Raw genomic sequence first — 6,446 nt, forward strand, 5'->3', positions numbered from 1 at the left:
AGTAGGATTTTAACAAATTAGGAAAAGGTGGGGAAGTGTTGTGGGAAAAGGCCCATAATTGTAAAGGTATGAGGTCATAAAATGCGGGGCGGGAGTAGCAAGGAATAAAGAAAGACCTGGCAGCTGTGGACAGATTAATTTTATAGAGATACCTAAAATTGCTAGTTGAATTGCCACTGTAATTGACTGTGTCTATGAGGAAGGACTTTGTGACTTATAGCAATGGAAACAAAAATAGGACAAGTTCCATGCTGCTAAATTAACATTCTAGAATGCGCCCATATTTCACGGTGACTTAGAAAATTTAACCTACCCAAGATCACACATCTGTGAAGCAGAAAAGCCAAGATTCTGATCCCTTCTCTACTGTGGAAGCTGATAGTCACTTCCGCCCGCGTCCCGCCAACAAGTCCGCAGTGGGGAGAGAGCTGGGTGCGGGCAGTAGATCCCGCTCAGGAAAAAGCTCGAGCGAGGAAGAACGCCAGGCGGGAAGAGCAGTGGTCAGAGGGTGTGCGGACCGGCTCACCTGCTATGGTGGGCAGGCGGCAGACAGGAGAGGCGGTGGGGTCCTGGTTGTAGGAGTGGAGTGAGAAGCGGCACAAACCCCAAGGCGGCGCTGCAGACCCTGTGCTCCGCGGGGCGGCCGCCAATGAGCAAGTGCAGCGCCCCGCGCCTGCGCGGTAGCGTCCCGCTGGCTGCCCAGGGGGGACTTAAGGGCCCTGGAGCGGCTAGCCGGCCTGTGTGCTCTCTGCAACTCCTCAAAAGAAAAAGAAACCCACTTTGAGCCCTAGGGTGAATGTCAGATATTGGAAAGGTGGTCAGTGGCTCTCCGTGACGTTCCAAATGTCTTCAGTAGCCAGTACAGGCCATCCAAATTACCCTCCGAATTCGCTTATTACCAAATTGTCTTCCTTTAAATAAATGAATCAAATGGGGCAAGAGCCATTTGCCAAAGAAAAATCTTACCTTTTCGGGGTAAAAATTCATAGCTAAGAAAATTCATCCTTCTGCTCCCAATACTGAAATATAATAAAAACTAATTCTTAAATATTTGAACCCCTTAATTTTGCTCAATTATATGATATAGTTCCATCTTCTACCTCCTCAGCTCCTTTTGTCTGTTTGTTTTTAATATTCCAAACTGCATGCATCACCATCACCATTCTTTTCCTGATGCCAGAAACCTAGAGGACCAACTTCGGGAGTCTTGGGAGCGTTGTCAAGCATGGGCCTTGAACTGTTGATCAGCACTCACTGAGAAACAGCTACCTGGAAAGCTTTGCCACTATCTTGGGCTAAACTAGTGAAGAGACCATATGTCAGAGAAAGTGTCCCTGGTGGAAAATTGTCTAAGTGTGACCAACAACAGGCTTGTTTTACCTAGGATGTTATTACAAGTAGTCTCAAATCCCTTTGGGAATATATTAAGTATATATTTAAACATATGCAATTTTATAACTGTCGATAGCTGTCAATAAATCAAAATGTACTTTCATTCAATAAATCAAAATGTACTTTCATTCCATAATGTTATTAACAGTAAAGAATACAGGTGAATATAAATATATAGGGACTATTAATTTAAAAGCATTTTTATAGCAATAGAGCCAACTAAAGAACATTTGTTAGATGTACCTGAGTCAGGTATTCTTTGCACAGCACAGGAACAGAAGACAGGGTTGATCTCCTTGCTAGTCATAAATACTATTTGTATACCTTCTGTGGAGTCTTGGTAGTTTAGCTTCCCTCTTTAATTATTTTTTGCCTTTAATGTTTAATGCTTATGTATGGATAACAAGAAAGGGTAACTTTTGCTGTTATTCTGCACTGAAAAAAGCTAGACCTGCAGGATGGCTGAACGGATAGTACTTATTTGTGTTCAGCTAGATGGGTAGATATTTTCAAAGAGTAATTATCAGGTAAAGTAACATCACAATCAACAATTTCAAAAGCAAATTATGATTGTGGCTTATTGAAAGGCTAAACTCATTTGGTTTATTTTCCATGCTAGTGTCTTTCCATTAAATTTAATTTACATTAAATTACCCACTGATCACTTACAGAGTAAGCTAGAGCCCCACAGCAAAAAATCCCTTTAAACTAGGCATAGTGCGGAACAGCTGAGCACATGAAAAAAGTGCTGAACAAATCTACTGAACACATGAAAATGATTACACTCTAACTACCCTAATTACTTTTTAAAAATAATATTCCCTGTATTGCTGAACAACTTTTTAAATTCATAACCTATCTCAGTGTTAATGTATCAGTTTCTAATACATCACAGTTGTAAAGCCCTGTGATCTGTAAATGAATAAGCATTAAAGGTAGAATGTATAGGTGCAAAATTCAGATGTTTGAATGACAAATTCAAACCTCTCATCTCTTTTAGTTCCCTTTCTTTCCAATTATCACATTCCAATTTCTGGGCAGAGATTTAAGCTAATAAAAAAAAAAAAAAAAAACTAAGCCAAAGGAGTATGAAAGACTCATAAGCTTTTTTTTTTTTTTAAATTAAGTTGTGGATAGACACAATAGCTTTACTTTGTTTACTTATTTATGTAGTGCTGAGGATCAAACCCAGTGCCTCACACATGCGAGACGAGCGCTCTACCACTAAACCACACACACAACCCCAGACCCTCATAAGTTTTTAAATACCATTGTTTTCAAATCTTTTGCACATTTTTTTTTTTTTACAATTGGATAGTTAAGGTAACTGATTTGCAAGGGATAGATGAATTCACTGATGTATTCCAAGTATATAGAATAGTGTCCAGCATGTAAATGCTGAACAATTATTTGCTAAGTTACTTAAATTTTGACTGCTGAATCTGAATGGTTTATGTAAAATATATTATCTGGAACAGTTTTATAGGAGACATGTATGGCTATGTCTTCTCAATTCAACTTTTTTTTGTTGTTGTTACTCAGTTCAATATTGGCTTTTCTAAGTAAAGGCACTAAAAACACTTTTTAAAAGATCTGCTTAACTTTTCACTACTCTTCCTCATATTGTACAATTTGTTTCTAAAATGAATGAACAATGCAGAAAATTGGGGCAGTGTCTGCTTCTGGGATCTTATTTTAAATTATATACATTCCAATTTTAGAGTATAACTAGTATTAAACAATAGAAGGAAAAAATGTACAGTGCTATTTACATAAACACTGATGTAATATTTGTAAAATACCAGTCTTTGATGAATCATAAATTTCAAATGCATTTCTACTGCCTATAACTGAAACTGCCATTTATTGACTTTAAAAATCATAAAGCCAGTCTAAATGAAAGACGCTGAATAGCAAGCAACTTTCTTTTCTTCATGTATGTGGTTTTTCCTAAATCACCTTGTTTTTACATTTCCTTAATTTTCTTCCCTTGAGCAGTCTCAGGGCTCTCATGCTAAAGGGGACAAGGAGAGGACATCAAATGACATGTGTCTATAGAGAGATGGGTATCTTGACTTGATGAATTCTAAAATTTCAGTGTGTCATTAGCATACTTCCATCATCACTTCACATAAATCTTTCATGATACCTCTGATCATCCTAATTTACCAAAATTCTGCACTTTCCAAAATGCCCCATTTAAAAAATTTCTCTTCTCTTAACCATCAAAATGCTAATTCCTTCCATAACTTCCACTCTCTTTATAAAGTATTAGGAGGAAATTCGGGAAAATAAGAATAATTCACTTTTTCACATAAAAATAGTTTATTAATTTTAAAATTCATTAACTCTATTAATTTAGTAGCCATGTGAACTAAATAAATATGCTTTAGACACTTAGATGCCTGCACTGCTAAGTGTACAGAAATGCCTAAAACAAGTCTCTATTTTTAGGAAACATGTAGCTTAGTAGAATGAATGATCCACTTTTCCAAGGACAGTGATAAATTTTTTAATAATCTTTTGGAAAGCTATTTGGTGAAAATAGTCACCATTTGGTGAGAATTTTGTATACATCATGCATGAGCTCTTGAGCTAAACACATACTAAAAAAAAATACTCTATTTTGAAGATCGGGAAACTAGACTTAGAAATTAAAAAATACTTCACAAGTTGAAATAGAAACTGTATGTTAATCAGTTTTGGAAAACTAATTTTTTTATATTTTCAATTCTCCTGTTATCATTGGTCTACTCTTCATTAATTTTTTGTAAGATCTTTTTGGTTGACACATAATTCATATGCCATTCAATTCACCTTCTAGTAATCATCAACCCATTTCCCTCCAACAACTCCCCTGCTTCAGCCCAAAGCAATCACTTATCTATTTTCTGTCTCTATAGATTTGCCTATTCAAGATATTTTATATAAAGGGAATTATACAATATGTGGTCCTTTCTGACTCACTCCTTTCATATAACATCATATTTGTTATTGAGGTTCATCCATATTGTACTATCAGTACTTCATTCCCTTAGAGGTTGCAAGCTCTTAGTAGACTTCAGAGTTCCAGAATAGTCACAGGAGAGAGATTCTGCTACTATGACCACTTCTAGGTGAGGAGATAGGTGCTACCGACTTCACCGTCTTCACAGAATCCTCTTCTAGTACTTCACTCCTTTTTACTGGTGTACTGCCCCTAAAGAAAAGGGAACAGTAAAACACCATGTCCCTGAATGACCCCTTTTTGTTGCCAAAATCCTAGCCAAGTTAAGAGCACAAGAGAAAGTCTGTGTCAGAAAGTCCAGATACAAATCATCTTGAGGGACACTGAGAACTAGGGCAAGTTAAGTGTTATCCATAGAAAGCTACTTCCTTGCATGTTTTCCAGGACAAGTGCTCCAAAATGCTCAGACAAGCAAAGTGAGCAAGCTAATGTTCATGATGTCACTGCTTCTGCAATCTGACATACAAAACCCTCAGGTGATGAGTGAAGAACCCAAGACACTGTGGAGAGGATACAGTTGCTTGTTCAGCCTGCTGCCACTAGAAAAAGTTCCTGAGAGACACAAAGCACTACTTGGTGAAACTCTAAGGGACAAGAGGCTGCTTAGTCTGTCACCACTGAACACTTCTTGGGGCAGTCACTGATCTCTTGTAAGCTTTCTCCAATTAATCCTATGTTGCATGCCATCTCTGAGCACTTTGTTTGGCCTTTCCAGCAATATACCCCACTGCCCTGGCACAACTGCGCTGTGAATGTGACAAATGGATATATCACATTTATTTAATCCATTTTTCATTTGATGAATATCAGGTTGTTTCCACTTTTTGATTATTAAAAACAATGCTACTCACATCTACAAATCTGAGGTGAGTAGTCAAAGGAAAAATATTAAACTAGGATTTTGAAGCCTAGGATCTAATTCTAGCTTTGGTAGTAACTCCACATTCACTAAAGGAACCAAGACAAAAAAACTGTTCAACTTTTAACAATAATCTTTTTTTTTTTTTCTTTTTCAAGTGTTTGGCCTGGGTTCTGAAGCAGTTAGAAACATTGGCTTCAATAATTATACAACAGCAAGTGCATTCAATATTGTAATCCAGGGCTGGGGTTGTGGCTCAGCGGTAGAGTGGTCGCCTTGCACGCGCCAGGCCCTGGGTTCGATCCTCAGCACCACATAAAAATAAATTAAAAAATAAAGGTATGTGTCCAACTACAACTGAAATTCAAAAAAAAAAAAAGTGAAGAAAAGGTATTGTGTCCAACTACAACTTTAAAAAAAAAAAATTGTGATCCATTTCAATCTGAATTTTTTTTCCTTGAACTTGGTTTACTCTGTAATTTGGAGAATGCCAAAAAATTCAATTTTATGTTGCTCCTCTTTGGAGAAAGGGTGCTTTCCGTCATACCCAGTGATGGATATTCTATTAATGAACAATCTTAAAATAATCGGAACTTTCTAGATTGTATTGAGGAAATTCACTTCTTCACTTTCAGTTCTTATGTCTGCCTGGGAATGGCTAGTTCCTAAAATCCTGTCATTTGTCACCACAATCTCAAATTCGCCTTGCTTCCTTTTTATACATAAAGACGTTAAAGGAGGATTTGAGAAAATTGTAGTTGACCATTCTGATTAACTTGAACTGGAACAAAAATCCTATTTCCTTTGTCAAACGTCTTGGGTAAATAAAATTTTGTTTTGATTCAGAAAAAAAAAAAAATGAGGGTCAAAATCAGTGAAAAACGAAACTGTTTTTTGAGATCAACGGTGAAGCAAACGACACACGGAAACGTACTTGGAGAAGGCGTCCTTATAAATTACCTGGCGGGTTACTAGGCGAGGGAAAATTCACGGCCCAGACGCCGACATTCTGCCCGCCGCGACTAGCGCGGAAATTCCGGGCGCACGGAGGGACTGAAGTCTCCTAGGAAACGGCCGCGGGCTGGTCCTTTGTGTGCGCTGGGACGCGCACCTAGTGAGGGGGGGGACGGGATGCCGTCTGCGCCTGCGCGAGCCTCCCGCATCGCGGCGTCAGAGAGGCCCGGATGC

General features: G+C 38.1%; 1 long non-coding RNA gene across 1 annotated transcript; it reads right to left on the bottom strand.

Annotated features, from left to right (window-relative positions):
* Positions 1 to 3,693: 3,693 nt before the first annotated feature.
* LOC114081340 (uncharacterized) lies at positions 3,694 to 6,370 on the bottom strand. Its single transcript, XR_003580782.2, has 2 exons — positions 6,219 to 6,370; positions 3,694 to 4,591 (listed from the first exon to the last, which is right to left on the bottom strand). It is a non-coding gene; the product is annotated as an uncharacterized lncRNA (long non-coding RNA).
* Positions 6,371 to 6,446: the final 76 nt, after the last annotated feature.

Source organism: Marmota flaviventris, chromosome 12 (assembly GCF_047511675.1).
Source record: "Marmota flaviventris isolate mMarFla1 chromosome 12, mMarFla1.hap1, whole genome shotgun sequence".
Taxonomy (NCBI): domain Eukaryota; kingdom Metazoa; phylum Chordata; class Mammalia; order Rodentia; family Sciuridae; genus Marmota; species Marmota flaviventris.